The sequence below is a fragment of the Triturus cristatus genome, chromosome 6, assembly GCF_964204655.1.
Source record: "Triturus cristatus chromosome 6, aTriCri1.1, whole genome shotgun sequence".
NCBI classification, from domain to species: Eukaryota; Metazoa; Chordata; class Amphibia; order Caudata; family Salamandridae; genus Triturus; species Triturus cristatus.
In genome coordinates, this window is record NC_140589.1 from 1126719793 (window position 1) to 1126745182 (window position 25390).

Here is a 25390-nt window from a genome sequence, read left to right on the forward strand (position 1 = left end):
TACGATCTGCAGAGGGCGGTCAAGAGAAAAATGAATGAAGAGCACTCCCAGACCAACATCACTGGAGGTGGCGCGCCCCGCAGACAGGTACATTACTATCCCTGGGAGGAGAAGGTGATGGCCATGCTTCCGCCGGTGGGAGTACATGGACTCCAAGGGCTTCCAGAGCCTGGTGAGTACACAAACCACTTACGTAACATGGGGGTAATGGCATCCACACCCCAACTACACCTAATGCACGCAACTACCCCCAAGCCCTCACTGGCCAGAACCACAGTCACAAACAACGCGAATGCCAATAACATGTGAATGCCCCATTGAGAAAGCAAGTCCATGCCATGTCCCATGCTACACGAAGCACCAACTCAAGAATGGATGTCCCGTATGCTGGGAGGGTGGGTGTCACAAACCGCATTTTTGAACTCCAAATCAGACACAATTGCCCTCATCCCATATGGCCCAGCTACATACCCATGCACCATGCGCAATGCACAGGGATTGGGAAAGTACTGACAAGATAGCTCACACTCGGCCGGGTGTAGGCAGCACAAGGCCCTCCTGTGACCACTGCAAACACAAACACCAAGACAACCAGGTCAGATATCTAGGACAGGAACTCACACTCACTGTCATGGCAGCATGCTCCATGGGGGGACAGCTACATCACCTGGGAGCCCCAGGGCCAAATCACACTACACCCACCAGCAGGCCCTGTCACACACACCCCTTACACAAGCACACACCACTAGGACAGGCAATGGATTTACCCACTGCCACAATGGACGTGTAACACAACAACACCAATACCTAGCCGAAGAAGCATCCAAGCCACAAATGGACATGTCAAAGACTCAGGCGAACATATCAATCTGTCCCCCGCAACATACCCGTACACAAGTGAACATTGAAGAGAATACTAGGCACGTACAACTACCTGGAAGAACTGTGCCAACTTGAATGTGCATGAAACATGCATGTTGCATTAAACAGCTTTAACATTGTCTCTCTCTCACACACAGGGCAATGTGATGAGCATCCCCCCAACAATGGGGGGAAGAATCACAGTCACAGGCTCGGAAGGAACCGGATCCCACCAGCAGCGACGCCTCTCAACACTCCGCGGATGACCCCGACCGACCTGGACCCTCTGGTGTCCAAGCCCCTGCAGCACCTGCTTCAGGAACATCTGTGCCAACCACCACCCCCATTCCTGCCACATCACAGGAGACACCCAGGAGCCCTGCCCGCAGTGAACATAGCCAGTCTGACCAGGAGGGACAAGGTGCGGCGGGCACCCAGGAGGAGGCAGACAACACCGCCACTGCCATCCCTCAGGGTTCCCGTCGACCCGATGTGCCCACAACGGCAGGCCCGACTCGTGTGGGCAGGGGTGGCGGGAGTGGAGGCAGGCGGAGGCGAGAACCTGACCAGCCAGCTGACGGGACCGGTATGTCACACATCCGCAACATCATGGAGGCATACCAGCATGACACCAGGGAGATCAGCCAGGTAGTGGTGACCCTCACAGAGATCAAAAACCAGCAGGCTGAGCAACACGCCAGTCAACAACAACACCAAGGACGGATGGAGGCAAGACTGGCTGAGCTCCTGGCGGTGCAAAGGAACATAAGCCATTCACTCCGTTGGATCGCCATCAACATGGGCAACCCTCCCTGTGACACCAGGCGCAGACCAGCACCAGCCACAGGGAGGGAGGAGGAGGAGGATTCGTCCGACGGAGCGTCCCAAACATCGTCAAGGCCTGCATCTGAGGGTTCCCGGAGGAAGGTTGGTCGTCCACGGAAAAGACCGTGCGAGGCAGCGGGCCATCCACATCTCCCAGGTCACCTGGCCAGGCACCTGGCCTTCATGTGCGACCGCATCACCCCATTGACTGACATCATCTGCCACATGGACTTGCTGGTCACAGTCTGACTAATGATGCCAAACACTGTGGGCTGGACTCTGATGACTTCAAATGCCAAGGATCCCATCTCCCCCTGTGAACTTTGGATTCTATGGTCCCTGCATTTCCCCTTTTTCTGTGCACAAATCACGCCCCAGAGTTCAAAATTAAATATTTAATCATTGAAATTTCATGTTGCAGTCATTTCGCAGTCCACAACCTACGTGTGAGGATATGTTAAAGTATGCCTGTGTGTGGAACTCACTCCTGCCACATGGCTCACAATGTATCACCAAATGCAGACATGGAGCCAAACACTCAGCCGTGATGGCCTCAAGCTGCTGAGGGGGGTTGCTATATTGCTCTGACAGACAAATTTGGTAGAGTTACATGAAGGTGTAGAGGTCATGGGTCATTTTGATGTGCCCGGGGAGGGAGTCCCAGGTCTGTGTGGCGAGGTGGGAGAACTATCTCCTGCATGCAGTGTTTATGTGGATGTGATGAATGGTGGCCAGGGCAAGGTGGGCTGCATGGAGTAGGGCCAACGGGGTGTTGGATGACACACGTCCAAGGTCGTTTTAGGTCAGGGGTTGTGGACTGCCTCCTGAGTGTGGTTGAGGAGTCTGAAGGTGATCCTGCAGCACACAGTGAGCCATTGTACCTATCTCAGGTAGATGGTGATGTGGCAGAGACGGGGGATGTTGCAGATGAGGTGTGCGGATGCACCCTGGATGTGGATAAGTTCTCCTGCATGTTTGCTGTTGTCCTCTGTAGAGGCCGGTGCTGTATTTGAGCCGGCTGGCGTCCTGGACCAGGGGGACGGTCTGGCTTGCCTAGGAGTGGATCTATCTAGGGGCCATCAGCAGCATGTAGAGGGTGTTGCAGCATGAGGTACAGATGTTGGTGAGTTGCATGTTAATTGTGAGCGATGGGTCCATGACGAACACCAGCTTGCCTGCGTGGCCACTGGGTGCTGGTGCGGTGCACACACCAGTGGGACGCAAGGAGTTGACCCAGCCATAAGGGGACAATCCTCAGATGATGACCTCTGTCATGTCCAAGACCAGCGTCAGATGGCAGATGTTCAGCCATTCATCAACGGATCTCATGCCTTTGTGAAGTTTGGATCTGTCAATGGCTGGCCCTTTGGTGAGTACGAGGAGCAGCTGGGTGTCAATGGCATACCACATGATGATGAGGTTGTGTGTGCATGTGATGGTGGAGAGTGGGGTCATGGAGACATTGAAGATCATCACGCTGAGAGTAGAGCCCTGTGGCATGGGCCAGATGCCCCCAGTGTACTACATGCTGCAAGGTGGAGGCAGACTCCCTGGCCCTTGCTGGTGAGCTACTTCCTGAGTGAATCCTGGGCCCTCCTCTGGATACCACTGTTGGAGATGTGTGAGCTGACAGTGTGGTAGCACATGGTGTAGAATGGCGTTGAGAGGACAAGGGTGGTGGGCTCTCCATTGGTGAGCAGGGCCAAGTAGTCGTTGGTGTTGGCAATGATGACGGTTGCAGTGGTGTAATTACTGTGTAAAACGGTCGGGTGCCAGTTGGCTGGAGCTGGTAGCATGTAGGAAATTGGACAGTGCTAGTAGAGTGTCTTCCTGGTGACATTTGCTGGGTAGGGAAGTAGGCTGATGTACCAGGAGATCCTGTGGTACTGCCGTCCGTTGTTTAAGAAGTGCCTGGGGCTCTGCATGCCTCCTGCAGCCATGGAATGTGGCTAACTCAAAGAAGACATTCATGACGCGCAGGACGTGGGCTTCAAGGATGGCGAATGATGTGGTTGAGAAGTTGTGTGGGAAAGGGCCTGATGGAGAGCCAGAGTGGATGGTGCACATGATCCCGGTTGTGTACTTGCTGCTGATGGGAGACCCTGACCTGAGGGGGTTTGTCCAGCGGAAAATAGTGCTGTCTGCCTCTGTGTGCCAAGGCTGTTGTCCATGGCCATGAGCTTGCAGTGGTACAAAATAGCAAGGGATGGGATCTGCCTTGCAAGGATGGGGTGTCTTGGATGGAGATCTGCTGTCAGTTCACTCACAATGCTGAAGAGCTCCTTGATGTCGTGTGTTTGTGTGTCTCGGCACTATCTGAAGGATCTCCACTTGTCCTTGCTGAAGATATGGTGATGGCTGTGTGTGGTGTTTTCCAGGGCTGTAAGGAAAATCATGGCTCTTTGTGTTGCAAGGTTCGCACAAGAGTCCAGTTAGGTCTGTAGGAGTCCAGTAGGTCTGCCCTGTCCCAGGTGCCTTAACTGCCATTGTGCTTCACAGGAAAGTCCGCCAATGTGGCTAGATTGATGGATCAGATGCTGATCCAGTGTGTGAGTTTGCAGGGTGTGGTGGTGGTGTTGTTTTGAGTGTCCCACACAGCTTGTCTGTGGCGACTTACATCTGGCATCAGTGAGGGATCGGTAGCGGGGTGAGTGGCACTGTGTTGCTTGTTGGAGACGTGGATTCAAATGTTGATGGACCAATGATGGATGGTGGTGTGTGTCCCCTCCCGCAAGAAGTTACGGGCCCCCAGCCACATGTAGCCTGTGGAGGTGAGGGCCTGCGTGCAGATGTACGTGTTGATGGCTCAGCGGAATTGTGGATGTAGGCCTGCAGATCTGTAGATGAGTGTTACTCCGAGGGTTGCTAGGGAGTTGCTGCAAACCCGGACTTGTGACTCTGAGGGTGTACTTGTCAATAATTACCTATTCAGCCCCCGTGAGTGGTGTTGGCGTCCCTGCGGGTGGTCTTGGATCCGTCTGAGATGGCAATGAAGACGTCATGTGCTGAGGATGCTCTTGTCCAGGTTACTGTCATGAAGGTGACGTGTGGGGCTGCAGTGTTGAGGAGGTAACAGAGTCCAATGGCGTGCTGGTGGATGGAGCGGGTGTGGAGTAGGAGGCACCTAACCTGGTTGGAATGACAGGGTCTGGGAGGCTGGGCAGCGCTGTGTAGGCAGTTGGAGTAGCACACTCAGCATGCGAAGGTGTCGTGTGTGTGCTTAGGGGTTGCCTGATGGCATGAGGATGATTGTCATGAGGACATTGCTTGGAGAGTGGCTGCAGCATGAGCCTGTTGTGTGATGTGGGTCATGCAAAGACTAGAGGGTCGTGCACTGTGCATGTTGCAGGCGCAGACGGTCCGTCCTTTTGCACGGCGGTGGGGCTACAGTGGCACAGAAAAGCTGCTGGCTGCATTACAAATGGGTGGAGGGGGAAAGGCTGAGCATTTAAGAGGCGTAGGGGTTGCAGAATCAGGGCACTTGGAGTGGCGGGGCCACAGGTGAGGCAGTAGCAGGCGGAAGGGGTTAGAAATCATGCAAAAATCAACACACAAAGACAAGGAGGTCTGCAAGGCACAGTGCAACAGGTGTATGTCAAGGAAGGAGTGTCAGCTCACTCATGGGTCACTCCCAGAAAGTGTATGATCAATCACCATAAATGACAGCCACTGTGTCAGGCAACAAAATGCGGAGATGCGCAAAGGAGACACACCATCAGCAGCCATTCATGTCCCGTTGTGGGCAGCAACCTGCACAAATACATACACAACCAGGCACATCATGCACAATAGAGATCATTAGCCATAAACCACTGCATGCATGTTGCCAAAGTACACATACACTCATATGCCCAATCTTTGTCAAGTCTGCCATAGATGACGCATGCAAACTGGTAAGAGATCTGCAGTGACCGAGATGAGGCCCTTTGGATTGTGCTGAACACCTTTATTTCACATACACACACAAAGGGTTATGCCTCCATATTAACAGACTCACAGGTCAGTTGACAGAACATGTGGGACATACGCTGGACACCCCCTTCACAACACGGATGATGTAAATCCCAATGAACTGGCCCACAAGGTAAGGGGATGAGCAGAACACATCCTGCTGCACACTGAGAGGCTGCAATTCCCCATAGAGCATGTTGTTGTGATGCCCCCACTATGTCCACCCGTAGCCTCTGCAATGTTTCAGAGCCAAGGTACACACAGATTGAAGCCTTCATCAGACGCCATATTCCACTACAGATGACTGTCAAGAAGGCTGACTATCATGTCATGGGAGTGATGCTACATGTCATATGCTCCATGGTGAGAAGAAATGTATGCATGGTACCACAACATGCACAGAAGCAGTCACCACACATTCACAACCTGTATCACCACAAAAAAGCCTTGCTGCAATACTCACCCAAACTGACATTTCCACATGTCCGTGCATGGAACGCTGATTCAACACACGTTGCAATCCACACGAGGAATAGCAGGAGGACAACGATGACACAACCAGGCAACAGGTGCCAAATACCTGGGAATGACAGTCACACGAGAAGTCACCAAAAAATGATTCTCAACGCACACATGGAAGTGTAAAATATAGCAACAATGTTGGACACATGTAAATTGCCAATCAAGTCTCTCTGCAAAACTGTGTTGCATGACATCATCACTCGAGTGACACATCAGAACATACATCCAAGTCACTGTGCATTCAGTCAGCTGTACACACACATTGCAACACATGCCACTCAACGCTACAAGCTTGCACACTCATAGCCAGTGACTCACTATTATGAGAAGAAGTTGCGTATGAGCTGACTCCGGATATCATCCCCCTCCTCCTCATCATCACTAGCCTCGTGACCAAGCCCTTGACCCTCCACGGGTGGATGCTCCTGCTCATCTGGATCCAGGATGAGTGGCACTGCCTTCTCAACTGCCATCTTGTGCAGCATGCAGCACACAGTGAAGATTTTGCAGACCTTCTCCGGGCATAAGGGAGGGACCCGCCTGTCTTGTCCAGGCACCGGAATCGGCTCTTCAGGAGTCCAAACATCTTCTCAATCACTCGCCTGGTCTGGCCTTGTGCATCGTTGTACCGGTGATCTGCAGCTGTGCTTGGGTTGCCGAGAGGTGTCAGCAGCCATGGTATGTTGGGATAGCCAGAGTCCCCTACATGGAAACATCATGTAAATAAGTGGGTCACAAGATGCCGTAAGAGACTAAGATACCGCAACACATAGGACAAAAAGACTATACCCACCAACAAGACATGCTCGTTCGTTGTGCAGCCGCAGCATCATTTGTGGCACCCTGCTATGCCTCATGATGTAGGCATCGTGTGCTGATCTTGGAAAACGTGCACAGACATGGGAAATCAGCATGTTAGCAAGACACACCACAAGGGCATTTATCGAGTGGTAATGTTTGCGGTTGCGATAGGCTTGTTCCTGTGCCTGTGGTGGAACAAAAGCCACATGTGTACCATCAATGGACCCAATTACACGGGGCATCCCACCCAGGGCATAGAAATCACCCTTGACATCCCTCAACCCCTCTGGACTTGGAAATGTGATGAATTAATCAAGGTGCTCCAACATGGCTGCTAAAACATCACGCAGGACACGGCTGAACATAGTCTGGGACATCCCACCCACATCAGCTATGGTGAATTGAAACGTACCTGTTGCAAAAAAATGTAAGGCTGCCATCACCTTCATCTTGGGGGTCAGCGCAGTAGGATACCTGTGTTGCGGTTGGAGGTGTGGTGCCAGCCTGTTTGTCAGGTCCTCAATCAACTGTTGAGTGAATCTGTAACGGCGGACGCAGGAACGTTCCATCATGGCACCCAAGTCTGGCATTAGTCTTGGGACAGGTGGTGCCCTGCAAAACATAGTTTAGAGGAATGAAGATTGAGAGTCGGCAAACATCAATGTCAATGAACATAGCACATGCTACACTGCTAATACACATCAGGTAACTATGGAGTCTGGTGTGTGCAATACATCCAAGACACAGATGGCAGCTTGCTGGCAATCCTACAAAATGCATGATACATCTGTTGATTGTCAAGTCAACATGACATGCCCTGAAAAGATTTGGGGGCCAGACTGAGTGTCAGTCAGTCAGTCAATTACTTTTATTCGATCAATAAAAGATCATAAAAAGAGACAATACAAACAGAAAGTCACATTACATAAAATACAAGGTGCATAGTCATCAATTGCCGATATAAGAACATTACCAATGTTTAAAAGTTTTTGAAAAGAACTTATTTCATGGGTTCGATTCTAAATTTAAAAGAAGATAAATATAATATAAAGATAAAATTTCCATATTAAAAAATCTAACAGGGATAGAAAAACTCCACACCTAAAAGCCACCCTCCGTCATGACCACATTAATTACGTTAAAGCTAGGCCGTACACTAAGGCGCTTCTTGCTAATACGAACGGCAGCCACTAGGAAATTTGCTACGTGAAAAGCAACAGTAATATTAGGCATCAGCTGTAGGAACAGAAGCGCAGGCCGAACCTGAACAAAACCAGCCCCTTTAAGTATAGGTAACAAGTATTTTGACCTAATCTGCGCATAATGTTCACAAAACATAATAAAATGTAATGTGTCTTGACAAGAAAAATTGTCACAATCACATGGTGTAGCATTGTCAGGAGTAGCCCATGTGGGATAAGAACCTAGCACAAAATGTATCAAATTTAGGCGGAACTTGGTAAGAAGGGACCTATGAAGTGGCATGGTTACAAAAATCAGATAAGGTTCAAGACCGGGGACAGTTATTAACCCGTAGTTCCTTCTCGCTAACGGTTTATTTAATTCTGTGTCCTCCCTGTCAGCCATGAAACGTGTTAGTAGTGCAGTCTTAATCCCCATAATGTCCTTTTTATTAATACGATGCGGGGAATGAAATAGCTCAGGTCTGCCTGCTGTTGCCAACATCTTTTTAACATATGCTAACCATGGAATTCTCAGGGCTCTATCCAGAGCAAGGCAATCCCTGAGTATCCGATGGGTTAGAGAAATCTCCTGGTTAAGCCAAGATTTTAGCCAGCATATCACAGGGGCCACTTTAATTAAATCTGCGACAAACCCCATACCCAGTTCTGAGTGTATTGTAAAAGTTGGTGTAGACTGGGGGACAAACAGCAAAGATCTTAAGAACTTATTTTCCGCCCTCTGTATGTTGTTGGTATTAGTATAGCCCCATATTGCAGAGCCATAGCTGGCTATTGCCAACGATTTCGCTTTATAAACTTTCAGAATGGCCTCCAGAGGGCGAGCTCCCAGCCTTTTGGCAAAACCAAGTATAGCTGTAGCCGATCTGGCCAGAGAGTTGCTTTTTAGTTTTTGTTGCGGGCCCCATGTACCTTTCTCATCAAAGACGACACCCAGGTAGGTGAAAATTGGTACCCTTTTAACCTCATGACCTAGGCACAGAAAGATTTTAGATTTCTTTTTCCTGCTGGCCTGGCCGGTGACCATGACCTGTGATTTTTGAGTGTTAATTTTCAGGTCTAATGATGTCATGAAATCACCGAAAGATGCCAGTAGTCTGTCAAGAGCCACCCCTGAGCGTGCCAAAAGCACGGCGTCATCCGCGTATAGGAGAAGTGGGATCCTAGTATCTCCTGCACAAGGTACATCCACCACTGCATTGGCCAAGACTGGGCCCAAGGCGTTTATATATAATGTAAAAAGGAGAGGTGCCAATATGCACCCCTGCCTTACGCCCCTCTCTGAATTAAAACAGCTGGTGCACCTTCCCCCCTGGGTAACTCTCACCGTGGATAATAAGCCGCGATGGAGATCTGCCAGAAATCCAACTAGAGGTGGGTCAACCCCTATATCCAAGAGAATACTCCACAATTTTGACCTGTTGACCAGGTCAAAGGCTGAGGAGAGGTCCATGAAGGCCATATACAGAGACCCCTCCTTAGCAATCGTGTATTTGGAAATAAGTAAGTGGAGATTTAAGCATTGATCCTGCGTGCTCCTATTTGCCCTGAAGCCATATTGGGCGTCTGATAATATGCCGCTACCCTCGAGCCAGGTATTCAATCTGCCTAAAATGACTCTACCTAGGATTTTAACGGAGGAGTCAATTAGGGAGATAGGCCTATAACAGGCCGGATCATCCCTCTGGCCTTTTTTGAAAATTGGGATGATTATAGATTTTGCCCAGGAATCGGGAATATGCTTGTATCTAGCAGCATTAAAAACATTTGCTAATATTTTGGCCCATAATTTAGGTGCAGACCTATATAGATCTGCGGGAACACCGTCTGGACCTGGGGCCTTACTCTTAGATGTCTCTAGGATAGCTTTTTCAACATCCTCCTCCTTAAAGGCCTCGACTGGACCAACTTGATTCAAGGGTAACAGCCCCTCTGATTGCCCAGGCGAGACTGAACTATAGATTTTTCCAAAATGGGCTAACCACTGCTCATCAGGAATACAACATTCCATGGCCTGGTTCTCGCTACCGGTAAAAAAAGAGTGATTTATCACTCCCCAGAATTTGGAGCTATTCCGCATAGTATCTGGTGACAATAGATCATTCCATGCTTCTTCCTGAATCTCTTTTTTCCGAGCTTTCATTGCTAATTTATACTGTTTTCTCAGAGAAGCAATCAAATGTCTATTTCTTGGTTTGCCCTTGGTAGCCTTCAAAAGGGCAGAATGGGCCTTGGTACATTTGATGTCAAACCATTTTTTGCCTTTAAAAGATCCTGGCTTGGAATTAACCAAGAGGGCCGAATTTATATGTAGGCAAATAGTAGTAAAGGCTTCGACTATGCTAGAGTTGGTATTATCATGGTCTAAGCAAGTACCCATCTCCGGTTCAACCTTAGACAGAACTTCTTGTAAAAAGGTGATCGGAGTCACCTGGGCCCATTTTAACCTCCTGCCCTGATCTTTAGCTACGAGGGCTCTGGTACCCAAAATACTTGAGTCTTTAAAGACCAAAAACCCTTCCGAGGCAACCTCAGCTATCACTGGATTGTGGTCACTAAATGCGGAGTCCTCCACCCTGTAATTTAAAATCAAAGAAAAAATCGAAGAAGAAACAAAAATATAATCGATGACAGACCCTGAGTCAGAACCTTTAAAAGTGGACATTCTCTGCCCTTCCGTGCAGCAAGCAGGTTCAGAGAGGTCTGCGGAAGCCAGTAGGCTCTCCAAAGCCTCGCCTTGTTTAGTGTGTTCAAAATGAGTGGATGAAGAATAGGGAGATCCATCCTCCTCATTCAGAATACAACCCAGACTACAGGGATGGATATTTAGGTCACCCATTAGGATGACTTCAAAACTGTTGTGTGACTCTCTATATTTATCCAGAACCTCCCCCAGAGATTCTAGATGCTGATTTAGACTGACAGAGTCTTTAGAATTATAAAAATTAATCAAAAGCAAAGATGGGGAGTTTGCCGCCACTATTTCAACAGCCAAGCAGTGTTTGGAACCACAGTCTACCTGTTTAACAGATCCTTTCAGGTTCAATGAAACCAATAATGCAAGACCCCCCTTTGCCCTCCCCACCACATTCGGTGTGGCTGGAATATAAAAATGGACATAACCGTCCAGGAAAAGGCTATTTGTTGTGTCCCAGGTTTCTTGTAATGCAATGATGTCATGTGACACAACATAACCCACCCATAACTCATCCTTACTTTTTAGTCTAATGCCAGCAATGTTCCAGCTTAAAATTTTGCAGATATTTTTTTGGGTGGAATCATGCGGCTCTAATGCTGCAGGTCCCTTTTCCTCAATTCTACTTGTCAGAGTTTTTAGTGGGGGAGACATGCTAAGAGATGACCCTTCCTGTCCCGGTCAGGCTAAAGTGTCCGGGTGGAATCTATTCTCACTAGGCTCAAGGGAGAATGTAGCAAGGTTTGGGTTGAAATCCCTACCTTTCTGGGTTTGACCAAGGCTTCCCAAAGTATTTGGGTGAAAATTATAAAAATGCCTTAGATCATAAGCCCTTATTTCTGACCTGACCCCACTAAATGAATAGTCACAAATAAAACGCACCACTCGAGTATCCTTGAAATTAATAATGATACAATCCCCTGGGACATTTTTTGGTCTGGGACCCACCCAACTAACTCTTCTGGCAAAGAGAATCTTCCCGTCCAGAAAGTTCGGGATTGGTCTCTTTTGATTAAGCCAGAAAATGACTTTATTTTTGAGTTGTTCGTAGGATTCCTCTGTACCAATTTTCAGTTCCGGGACGCCAGTCAAGACAACGACATAAGGAATAGAATCAGGGGGTAGATTGATATGAGTATTAGATTTAATTGTTCTATCCCTGGTATCTGTCTTTGATCCTAAGTGTGTATTCCTACTAACAGAGTTAGTTCCTGGTGAATCCCTTAAGCCAGTCCTGACCTGAGTATCACCTCGAGAGGTGGTATTATCTGGAGACAAGGTTCTAGGGGGAATGACCTTAGAATTAGCTATAGATGGTGTGTCCATGCTAGGAAAAGAAGATGACGGGGTAGGAAGAATAGGGTTCGCTTTGATGTGGACCGCACTATCCTTATTAGCTAATTTAATGACATTTTTTAATGAGCAAAAATTATCTAAAATAGTTTGCTCAAGTCGATCCACTTTATCAAAAAACACCTTTACTCTTTCTAGAAGTGGCAATAATAGAGAACGGACTATTTGTTCGATCTGAGAAGTCAAATCGCTAAGTTGGAACTGGTCCAGAGGCCTATTAGAGGTTTCATCCACAGGGGGATTATCAACAGCCTGAACCTCGCTAGTCTCTAATGGTGGATGTATCATGGTGTTAGCGTGCTTAGCCTGTCTCCCCCCCGGGTTGGCCCCTCTCTCTTCCTCTTTGAGACAACACTTTTAACCCCCTTTTTGTTAGCTCTCGTCTGTGGGTGAGGCGAAGCAGGTTTAGAGCGATTTATAGTGTTAGTAACTAAGAGGGCAGCCTCACTCGGAGGGTCAATTATGTCATTGCGACCGAGTGATATGATAGTACTGTCTCCCCTATCCCGCTCCATCCCAACATCACCCACAGCCTGCAAAACTAAGTCCCTAGGGGATTTGGCCAAAGCGAGTAGTCCCAGCGATGAGCGCCTAGCTTGTGATAACTCAGAGGATAGCCTCCGCTCTGTAATTGCCAGTTCCTGTTCTAGGACAGAAACTGCTCTGGTGATAAACTGGTCAAGTGTGCCAGACACGGACCCCCCTCCTCCCAAGCGCTTCCCCTTGCTTGTCATTCTATACAGTATTCGCCCCTATAACAATGCAGTCAGAGAAGTATTGTCAATATGGTAAAGCCTCAAAGGAGTGATCCGAATATCTAGACCCAAAAACTGCCTTCCAATAATCTATAGAAACAGGTCACAAGCCTCAACTAAAATATACGTTATACACTGCTCTTATAGCCAGAACCAGCACGTCAAACCAATATACCTTTCCTGATGGGGCACGTATCACAATGTTAGGGAGGTGGCCCAGTCCAGTCAGGTCCGGGCAGTGACGGGCAAGGACGAGCCCGCCCTTGGCCCGGGCTTCGCCCGGGCACTGCCCGCGCGCGTCCCGCGCTGCGGTGTCACCAGGCGGCCTATGTAGTGTTCCGGCGCAGCCTGGTGACGTCACCGCAAGCGCCGATAACCGGGTAGTGCTGGGATTTGTAGTGCGTGTGGGCCGTTCACCTCACGGCAGCAAACGAAAAGCACCAACAGCGAGGAGCGTCCAGCAACACAGCCCGTCTCCTGCCCTCCGAGAAGCTCCCTCGAGGTAAGTATTGAGCACCAAACGAGATTGTTACAGCAAAGCGTCCCCAGACTGAGTGAAGAGCCACAGATATGACCGGAGTGACACACAACCACATAGCTGCATGTGAAGGATGTCATCTCATCCAGACAGCTGACTGCAAGGCACACGCACAGGTCACATGGAATGTCAAATGTACATGTCAAACACAGTGTGATGAAGGGGTATACGTGACAACACAAAGACACAGCCATTGAGACGACAAACACATGAATGACTGAAAATATATGATGTCCCATGCACACAGACTCTACAGCCTTGGGAATCCACATGTGGCATGGTGTGCGTAGATGTGTTACATGCCCATCTCCACAAAGACCCCTGTTGGATGCACCAACAGCAGATGCCGTTGACGGGACACTGACATGAAGCTCATGGGAACACATGACACACAGCCGAAATAGTCCCAAAGGGGCACGCTGATCGTGACAGGTCAGTTCATAAGTGTCCCTGTCCCTGGCATCAGGAGACAGGTGCGGGTGTTGATGACTGTGCCACCCACTGCTGCTATGCATGACACAGTTGGACTACAGACACACATGTGGCACATGTCAAGGTGATGTGTGCCACATCGTGCCCCATCACACATGACATGTGTCCACAGGTCAGAACACATCAATTGTGCAACTAGATGGTCATCCATGTGCGACTCGTAGCCCTCCATTCCTGGAATGTGTACGGCTGTATCACCTTTGTAAGCGTGTGAAATGCGTACACGGTGGTACATGCACGTGTACGACTGGTGCCTACACATACGTGCACTAACAGTGCCTACACGTACTTGGACACGTACGTGTAGGCACCAATAGTACACGTACGTGTACGACTGGTGCGTACACGTACGTGCACAACTGGTGCATACACTTACGTGTCCAAGTATGTGTAGGCACTGGTAGTACACGTACGTGTACGCACCAGTAGTACACTTCCGTGTACAACTGGTGCATACACGTATGTGTACTACCAGTGCCTACACATACTTGGACACGTACGTGTAGGCACCAGTTGTACACATCTGTGTACGCACCAGTCGTACACGGACGTGTACTACCAGTGCCTACACGTACTTGGACACATCCGTGTATGCACCAGTAGTACACGTCCATGTCCGACTGGTGCATACACGGACGTGTAGGCACTGGCAGTACACATACGTGTACGCACCAGTAGTACACGGACGTGTACAACTGGTGCGTACACGTACGTGTACTACCAGTGCCTACACGTACCTGTACACGTACGTGTACGCACCAGTCGTACACGGACGTGTACTACTGGTGCGTACACGGACGTGTACTACTGGTGCCTACATGTACATGTCCAAGTACGTGTAGGCACTGGTAGTACACATCCGTGTACGACTGGTGCGTACACGGACGTGTACAACTGGTGCCTACACGTACATGTCCAAGTACGTGTAGGCACTGGTAGTACACGTACGTGTATGCACCAGTTGTACACGGAAGTGTACTAACAGTGCCTACACGTACCTGTACACGTACGTGTAGGCACCAGTAGTACACGTACGTGTACTAACAGTGCCTACACGTACCTGTACTAACAGTGCCTACAGGTAAGTGTCACACGCACAGTACAACTGGTGCCGTAAGGGTACGTGTGAAATGCACCGTACCTGTGTGTGGCTTTCAAATTTACATAGGGGACACATAAGGGACAGGTATTAGGCCCTAATTGCATGCAGGTTGCCATGGATACAGAGTTTTGACTTCAAAGTTTTCCAGCAGGTGTCCTGGAAAAGTCAGTTGGCCACAATATACAATGTTGCTAAGTGGTTGTTGACTTGACATGATGCTCTAAATTTGAACGATGCTAATGCTGTCACTGCTGTATGTTTAAAGGGATTGGAGTAAACGTAAGATGCAAATGATTCTGACCAATCACTATGTACTCCTCAAAATGAATGGCCCTCAGCAAGCCAGATATAAGGCAGCCAGAAGCGATGAGAGGGCACTTGCCTGCACAACTTTCCTGTCGACAACATTGCTGCTGTCTCTGCTTCCCTGGACCATGTCTTGTGCTGTGGAGAGGGCCCAGCCATTCACCCTGGAGGAGAATCAGGCCCTGCTGGACGTCCTCCTCCCACAGTACACCAGCCTGTATGGGAGACCAGGGGAGCAGGTAAGTTCTGAGTCCACTACCTTTGCCTATGCACCTGTTGTGTGACAGTCAATATTGTGTCCAGGTGGGACTGACATGCAATGTTGTTCAGTGTGTGTCCCGGGGAGGTGGGATGCTTATGTCACTCATGCAGTGCATCATGTAGTTCCTGTGTGCACTCCTTACTTGCATGGTGCTTACAGTGACTTTCACTGCATAGTGCATGAGACATTCAGCCTGGCTAATCCTTGGGGGCTTTTCTTCATGTTGTCCTGAGGTGATTCAGTGTTCACCCCGTGTGTGACAAGTGACTGTACCCACAGATGTGTATGAGTTGGGTGGACCTGTGGTGAGAGTGTCCAAATGACGTGTACGACCTCATGGACATTGACGTGTGTGAATGTTCCTTGTCATGGGGGTGAGTGTCTATGTGAAGTGTTGCACCACACCTGAATGTTGAAGGCTACTGATCTAACCATCTAATGTGACAAGTGAGCCGTGCTCTGTGTCTGACGTGCAGAGCTGCCACGACCCCTGTGACTCCCCCTGGCAAATGGCACATGTGCAGAGTGAGGGTTGTATCCGCTGTAGTCAATGACAGGTCAGTGCTCAGTGGCTGGGTGTGTCTGTCTAGTCTGCTGAGGGTGCGTCAGTGGAGTGGGACGTGTGACTGCATGGTACATGCTGCCCATCAGCCTGCTGTTGCATGTGCTGCACAGTGTGTGGCATGTGCATTGAGTGTTTTGCACCCCTCATGCCACCTGTAGACTTTCAATGCCATGTACTGCATGGGCGCTTGCACACAGTCCACTTGCATGTTGTGAATGAGGCTATTCATGTCAGCATCCTATGCCCTGTTCAACATTTCAAAGATGTTCTGATGTGTGTTTCTGGGACATGGAGGAGGTGTATTGATGTTGTGTCACTTTGTCATCCTGACAAGTAACTGCCTTCGAGAAGGGGGTCATCTGGACCAACGTCGTCAGGGCCGTGAGGACTGCGGGGGGGGGGCGTGTTCGGCAGCTGGCCCAGGTCCGCAAGAGGTGGCAGGACATCCGGTGCTGGACCCGGCGGATCACCCGGGTCCAGCTGAAGCTCTCTCCACCTCGCCGCCACGGCGGGCGCCAACACCTGACCCTCCGCATGAAACGTGTCCTGGCGCTGGTCTTCCCTGACCTCGATAGGCAGTTAGAGGAGGGACTGCAGCAAGGAGGGGGTAGGTACATGGCGTTTTGTTGTGTTATGTGTCGCCAGCTTTAGGAAGTGCTATTTTGCATGAATACACTCCCAGAGTTCATATGTGCAGTGCATTTTGTCTTTCTAAATTTCACCTGGCCATCTTTTTCATCCCTTCCTCTCCTTGACATGTGTCCCCTGGTGTGTGTGTAATCACATTTGCACATGGTCATCTATGGTGCCAGTACATCTAAGTGCACATTGCTTTCTGCATCATGTGGGTGGGTGGTTCACTATGTAGGGGGTCCATAGTTGTTGTCACTGATGTTGATTCTCAACATAGGAGTGTGAGCCTTCAACTGGACACCCTTGCAGCATGCATGTGCAATGTTGTGGCCTCAGACATGATGTGCATGAGTGTGAGATATGCATAGTGCCATGACGGTTGTACATGGTAGAGTCAGCTCAGTCCAGGACCATGGAGCAGTGTGCCCACTACAGTCCCATGAGACAGCCTGGCCTCCTAATCATGTGTGTCATCCAACACTGCGCACATTCTCTGTGTGTGCTGCATAGGTCTGCCTCTGTGGCATTGTTCCCTGCCCTACTTTGATTTGGTTAATGTGTGCCACATGTGTCCACTGGACAGGGATACAACATTTTGCTTGTGCATACTCACACTGGGCATTGCCTGTGTGGCTATTCACAACAATCTGTTGATGGTTGTTTGTCACAAATATGTGTTGTCAGCCCCGCGAGGTGATGTGGTGTCAATGAAGCAATTTTGCAAGCACAGTTGTTGTAACCCTGAATAAGAGGTGTCACTTCTTGATCTGTATACATCACATTGACTCAGGTATTGGGGGAGGGGGGTGCGGGAGAGGCATACATGTGCAACTCAGATTTTTAAGTGGCAGGTCTGACTTGTGTGGGAGAATTGGCTGTACTAAAATACACTGGGCAGTGCCCCTGTGATGCTGGCCAGTGCTCAATGTAGCCTGTGTCTTTTTTTTTACCAACAAGAATCCTGCCCATACATTTTTTGGCACATGTGTGGTTCTGATGCAACACAGTTTGGACTGTGTGTGCTGACATCTGTGTGTACATTCAGGCTTGCCATGAGGATGTCCCCACAGTACAGCTGGCCTTTGTTAACACCCAATTGCAGTCCCATTGGCTTATGCTTATGCATTGTCCTGGGTGTGGACATGGGTGCCACTCCAAATGACAGGCAGTAGGTCATATGTATAGCCAACTGTGTCATCAGGTGACGGATGGCGGTGACAACTGACATGATTCTATTTGTTACTCTTCATGATTTGTACCTTAGCACTCATAGCACTTGTCAACAGTTGTTCATGTTTCACATGTGGAAATTCGTTGATTTGTGTTAAGAACACTAATGTGCCTGCATGCAATATGTCGCACAAGGCAGTGAAAACAAAAGTACATTGACACTGTCATGGAATGAGCTGGCACATTTTCTATGAAGCCACTGTTTTAAATAAATGTTGTCACAGATTCTCCATATACATGTTCCCACGGTGGTCTTGATTTTGTGAGACTCATTAGTTGTCGGTGATACAAACTAACGAGTGTCAAGACGTCCAGACCTCCGTGGGCCCATGTATATGTACTTTCTGCAACACAATCTATTTCTGACAGTGGCTTCTCCGAACAGGTGGCAGCTTCTTCAATGACAGTGTCAATGTACTTTTGTATGCACTGCCTTGTGCAACATCTTGCATGCAGGCACATCAGTGTTCTATTAGCAAAATGGCCAATTGGCACATCCCAAACATGTAGATTGGTTGAAGTTGTGTGAGTCCCAAGGTACCAACATTTGTTCGTTTTGTGTTCCAAGGGACTTACAGGTCTCTCAGTGTGGTGGCACCTTGAGTATTGAGGTGTGTAAGTTTACCTTGAGTGCACCACTCCTGTTTATTTCAGGGTAAACAAGAGGTGTCATGACTTTATTGTATTGCTGTGCTCACCGGTTCACAGACACTAGCTTCTGTGTATTGCTCATTCAAGTAGAGGCCTTTTGTGTATTGAGTTTCCTGGTGTCAAAGTGGCATGGTGGGTCTACCAACTGGGCAGAACAGGGCTTACATATGTGCGGAGTTATCAAGCTGTTACTCATGATGCATTGCCTGATATGCACTGTGACCTATTGTTCTTGTGCTCATGTGTCAGATGTATACAGGTGACTGATGCTTTCTGGTTTCTTCTCCTTGCCCACAGCATCATCATCCACATGCGAGGGAGACACCGGCATGGACCTTGAGGAGGGACCCAGCGACAGTGCCACCAGTGCTGTGGAGTCAGCGGAGACAGTGGCACGGAGGGCGAGGGGAGTCAGTTAGAGGACCTGTCCGGAGGCGAGAGCATGTACGACATCGACGGGTCCCAGGCTGACATCCTTGAGGAGGCGGAGTATGCAACAACATCTGGCAACATCCCACCATCTGTACCCGCCTCCTCCATTGACATCTCCGCCCTCCCAGTTGCTCCCGTCCCTTCTGTCCGTGCAGGGTCCCACCGTGTCTCCCTCGGAACAGGCACCGCACCCCCTGCCCCTGTCACCCCTGCTGCCCTCAGTGAAGAGTCTGTGGACACACTGCACCAGTTGCAGGTTGGTCAGGCATCGATGCTACATGTCCTCCATGAACACACTAGACTGCTCACACAGTTGGTGTCGTTCGTGGAGGGCATGTCATCAACGATGACTGAGCAACGCAGGTTTCTGCGGTCCATGGACTCTTCACTGAAGGAAGCAGTGTCTCTCCTGCGGCGCTCCGTCCCCCCCTACCCCGGACCCATCCACACTGCCCTCTCCCATGCCTGTCCAAAGCACACACAGACAGTCACAGGCACACACCACAACAGACACATCCAGCACACCCCCAACTAAGGCACAGCGCACACCTCCTGGCACGCACACTCAGGGGGATGTAGTCACACCCACAGGGTCTGGGGGCAAACGGCAGACACGCAGCCACAGTCAGAGTCCGCAGTCCTCACGACCCACTTCCTCCAAATCCACTCCCCTTAGCTCCCCAGGCAAAATGTCACCCAAAGAGGCCTACATGGCTAGTCTGTCCCTCAGCCCCACTGTGACACCACCCCGCAAGCGGTTGAGGAAGTCTCCGGCCAGGGGAGTTGAGTCCCCCCCATGTCCACCACCTCCCCCGAGAGCGCTGCACCCCATCCCTCAGACACCCTCCCCCCCCTCCGTTGGCCCTGGTGTTCGTTCCGGTGCAGGGGTTCCTCTGGACGCCCTGGCTGCAGTGTGCAGCGAGCTGCTCACCACCACCTTTGGTGCTGCACCACCCCGTGTGGTGGATACGTCCAGCCCTGCACCCACCACACCTACCCAACACACTCCTGTCCCTGCGGTGCCTGGTACTCCCACTGATGATGCCCCCCCGGTCGACAACCCTTGAGGTGACTTTGTGCAGGCAAGGTAGGGGTGGACACACTCGCATCCGTCCACCCTTGGACTCAAACTATGGACTGGCCATTGGCCTTTGTAAATAGTGTTTTATTGCAAGTTCTTTTGTTTTTGTGCTGAATAAAGCCTTTTCTTTTAGTTTCCACACTATTGCATTTCAGGTATTTGATGTTGGTGATGAGGCCCATGAAGTTGGTGTTCTGGAAATGTTTTAGTATGATGGTCATGAGGTGGACCATGGTGTCTGTGTGCCATCTCATTGTCTGTGAAAATATTAATTTGTAGTGTGTGTTCCTTTGGATTGTGAGACATTGTCCCAGGAAGTGTTCCTTCCTCTGTGGCACCTGACATGTTCCCTGCAAACAGTTGCACAATTGTTGTGCTGACCTATGTCAACATATCCTTTGTTGGTGACGGATCCCTTCACCAATGGCCATGCATGCTCACCAATGTCTCCTGCTAACTCGTCTGTGCCATCCTTGCCAGTCACTGTACTTGTGTTTTGTGTATGTAGGAATGGCATCAGGGAGCAATTGGCCCTTTTCAGCACTATGCATGTGTGTAATCACGGCCTAACACACAAATGGCACGTGTAATGCAGGGTATTTGGGCACCTGACTCACAATTGTGGGCATTGTATCTAGTGGCAGGGGACCCTATTCCTTACATGAGAGACATCATCTGGGTGGCTGGACCAGCACCTGGACATTATTATCACTCCTGTGATGTGGGTGACAGTGTGTGGTCCCCTTGGCTAACTTATTTTAGTATGCATTTCCATGACTATACAGTCTGTTGGCATTAAATCCGGGTATGTATTGTGGGGCTTCCGCCATGGGTGGGTATACATGTGTTGTATGTCCTCACACCCACATGTGGTGTGTCATGCAGTGTGTGAATGACATCCATCCTCCTGGGAGTGGGGCACTGCTGGGAGTGATATGCACAGACCCCTCATATGTCTGGGCACTGCTGGTAGTCCTCTCCGCCCACCCCTCATATGTCTGGGCACTGCTGGGAGGCCTCTGCACCCACCCCTCATATGTCTGGGCACTGCTGGGAGGCCTCTGCACCCACCCCTCAAATGTCTGGGCACTGCTGGGAGTCCTCTGCACCCACCCCTCATATATCTGGGCACTGCTGGGAGGGATATGCACCCACCCCTCATATGTCTGGGCACTGCTGGGAGGGCTCTGCAACCACCCCTCACATGTCTGGGCACAGCTGGTAGTCCTCTGCACCCACCCCTCATATGTCTGGGCACTGCTGGGAGGCCTCTGCACCCACCCCTCATATGTCTGGGCACTGCTGGGAGTGATATGCACCCACCCCTCATATGTCTGGGCACTGCTGGGAGGGATATGCACCCACCCCTCATATGTCTGGGCACTGCTGGTAGTCCTCTACACCCACCCCTCATATGTCTGGGCACTGCTGGGAGGGCTCTGCAACCACCCCTCATATGTCTGGGCACTGCTGGTAGTCCTCTACACCCACCCCTCATATGTCTGGGCACTGCTGGGAGGGCTCTGCAACCACCCCTCATATGTCTGAGCACTGCTAGGAGGCCTCTGCACCCACCCCTCATATGTCTGGGCACTGCTGGAAGGCCTCTGCACCCACCCCTCATATGTCTGGGCACTGCTGGGAGGCCTCTGCACCCACCCCTCAAATGTCTGGGCACTGCTGGGAGTCCTCTGCACCCACCCCTCATATGTCTGGGCACTGCTGGGAGGGATATGCAACCACCCCTCATATGTCTGGGCACTGCTGGTAGTCCTCTAGACCCACCCCTCATATGTCTGGGCACTGCTGGAAGGCCTCTGCACCCACCCCTCATATGTCTGGGCACTGCTGGGAGGGATATGCACCCATCCCTCATATGTCTTGGCACTGCTCGGAGTGATATGCACCCACCCCTCATATGACTGGGCACTGCTGGGAGGGATATGCACCCACCCCTCATATGTCTGGGCACTGCTGGGAGGGATATGCACCCACCCCTCATATGTCTGGGCACTGCTGGTAGTCCTCTACACCCACCCCTCATCTGTCTGGGCGCTGCTTGGAGGGCTCTGCAACCACCCCTCATATGTCTGGGCACTGCTGGTAGTCCTCTACACCCACCCCTCATATGTCTGGGCACTGCTGGGAGGCCTCTGCACCCACCCACGCACCCCCTTGCAGCTGTACACTGCTGGCCAGGACCTACACACACATCAATTTGTAGGTAACATGCTCGGCCAGTCCTCTATGCCCACATTCCTGGCGTGTGTACGCCTCGTATCAAAATGTTCCTGCTGCCGTAACGGGGTACGTGGGTATGGTCCGTACCTGGTTACTCATGGGGCCGTAGGGGTACGCACCGTACCCACGCATTCATGCGTGGGTACGGTCCGTACCTGATTAATTATGGGGCCGTAGGGGTACGCACCGAACCCACGTGTTCAGGCGTGGGTACGGTCCGTACCTGATTAATTATGGGGCCGTACGGGTACGGCCCGTACCCACGCATTTATGCGTGGGTACGGCCCGTACCTGAGGACTCATGGGGCCGTAGGGGTACGCACCATACCCACGCATTCATGCGTGGGTACGGTCCGTACCACTGTTGTCATGGTGCCTTAGGGATACGTGTGGTACGCACCGTACCCACTCATGTTGTTCTCACCTTCTGCGGAGTCTGCGTTGGGTGCGGTGCACCAGGTCGTAGGCCAAGAGGACTGGGATGACACATACGATGGGGTTCATGGCTGTACGTCGCGTACCGGGGCTCCATGGCGTTGCCGTTCGCGTCGGACTCTGCTTTTCCGGCTGTGACGTCGGTACGAATCGTACTTGCTGGGCCGGAAAACGCTGGTGAAATACGTACGGACGTCGCGTACAAGCATTTCCGGATCGGATTCGTGGGTATTTTTTGCTGTACGGTCTTTTGTACGATTCGTACAGAAAAAGGCTTTATGTACGAATCGTACTTCCTAGGTTGTGAAAGTTTACCTGGTACGAGTCGTACGGAGAAAACGCTCCGTTCAACTATTCGTAGGGCCTTTTTACACGATCGGAATCGGCCCCTATATGTTTTTATTTTAAAAATGTTTAATATTAAATATATTTGTATTTACATTTTTAACATATTTATATATGTTTTTATGTATTTTGTTTTTACATTTTTTGGTGTTAATATTTTGTTTGTTTTTAATTTTGAACTGACTGGAGAGGGAATAATAATTGTTACCCCTCCGCAATCCAACACTTTCCCTACTGTTACACTTATTGGAGTGGGAATAGTAATTTTTACCCCTCCGCTATCCAACACTTTTCCTATTGTTGAACTCACTGGAGTGAGGATAGTAATTTTTACCCCTCCCCTATCCAATACTTTCCCTACTGTTGAACTGACTGGAGTGGGAATGGTAAACTTTATTCCTCCGCTATCCAACACTTTCCCTACTGTCGCACTCACTGGAGTGGGAATAGTCATTTTTACCACTTTGCTATCCAACACTTTCCCTACTGTTGAACTGACTGCTGTGGGAAATGTAAAGATTTTTAAATAATTTAATGTTTTCATTTATAATAGGATGGTTTTTTATTAGATTTTATGTTATTGGTATATATATTTGTAAATTGTTATATAATTTCAAAAACATTAAATAAATAAAAAATGTATAGTTTATTAATTGTTTTAAAGTAAATATATATATTTATTATGTATGTGTTTAACTTTTTTTAATTAAGTTTATTATATTTGTTAAAATGTATATTACATCTAATCTATTTTCTTGTTATTTAGTCTGCTGGGTTTTTATAAAGCTGTCCTTGCACGGAATTTGTATCCCTGTGTTATATATATGCAAAAACATTTAAGACATAAATCTAATTTATTATTTTAAAATTAATTTTATTATGTAATATATTTAATATATTCATTATTTTATTTTATATTTTGTACAACTATATTTTTGACATCCATATTTTTTCTCTCGATATTTTTGTACTTACCTGTTTAAGTATAAGGAGTTGATATTTTTGCATTCTATATTTTTACCTCAATATTTTTTTCATCTTAATTTTTGAGGTCAATATTCTGTCAGTGAACCGATATTGTTGCAGATACATGTTTGCTGCTCTTCATGCCCCCAGGGCCGCATGCCTTTCTGATTAAGGTGAGAGATTTGGTTGGATTAGCGGAAATTATAACCTACCCTATTTTTTGTGTTATGTATTCACAAGAACATCCAAATCATTGGGAAGGTAGCAATGCAGCAAAGTAATCTTTTTTTATATATATACGTTTTCATTTAGCTCTTCATTTAGGGCCAGATATACAACCCTTACATTTTGCGACTCGCAAATTTCATCGCTTTGCGACTCGCAAAATGCAATTTACAACAGTGTCTCAGACACTATTAGCGATTCCTAATGGGGGTCGCAAATTACCTACCTCATTAATATTCATGTAAGAAACAACAAGTATTCTTCACTTTGCGCCGTCCTCTGCTGATCTCACCTTGTCACTTGCGTCGCCGTCTCCGTGTCACGTACACTTTAAGCACCAAGTACAAGTTCGGGTTGTCCTTATGCGTCATTGATTTTGCGTACAGTGCTGTCACAACTGTTTCATTATCTTGTTCATTTACAATTTTGTATGTCCCTTTGTAAACTTTTTGATCTAATACATTATGACTTTTCTCAATCTAATTTTTTCAGAGTCTTCCTTATCCTAACTGTAATGTCTTGTACATGCAATTTATCTGTCTGTGTTGAATGATACCAGTTGAGAATACTTGTTGTTTCTTACACTATTACCCCAGTCTCAACGAGGTTTATGGGTTTATGCTTCTGTTGTTTATTATATCATTAATATTCATGACGCAGGTGCTTTTTGCGACCCCATTAGGAATGGATAGCACTCCCAGTGATGGTGACCTGCTGTGGTCAGCAGACTACCATGTCTGTGACTGCTTTTTAAATAAAACAATTTTTTTTTAAATGCAGCCCGTTTTCCTTAAAGGAAAACAGGATACATTTAAAAGAGAAATATGAAACATTGCAGTTTTATTTTGTAAGAGTAGGCAGTGGTCCCTGGGATCACTGTCTGCTCTTAAAAAATTACTTTCGCACTAACTCACGAAGGGT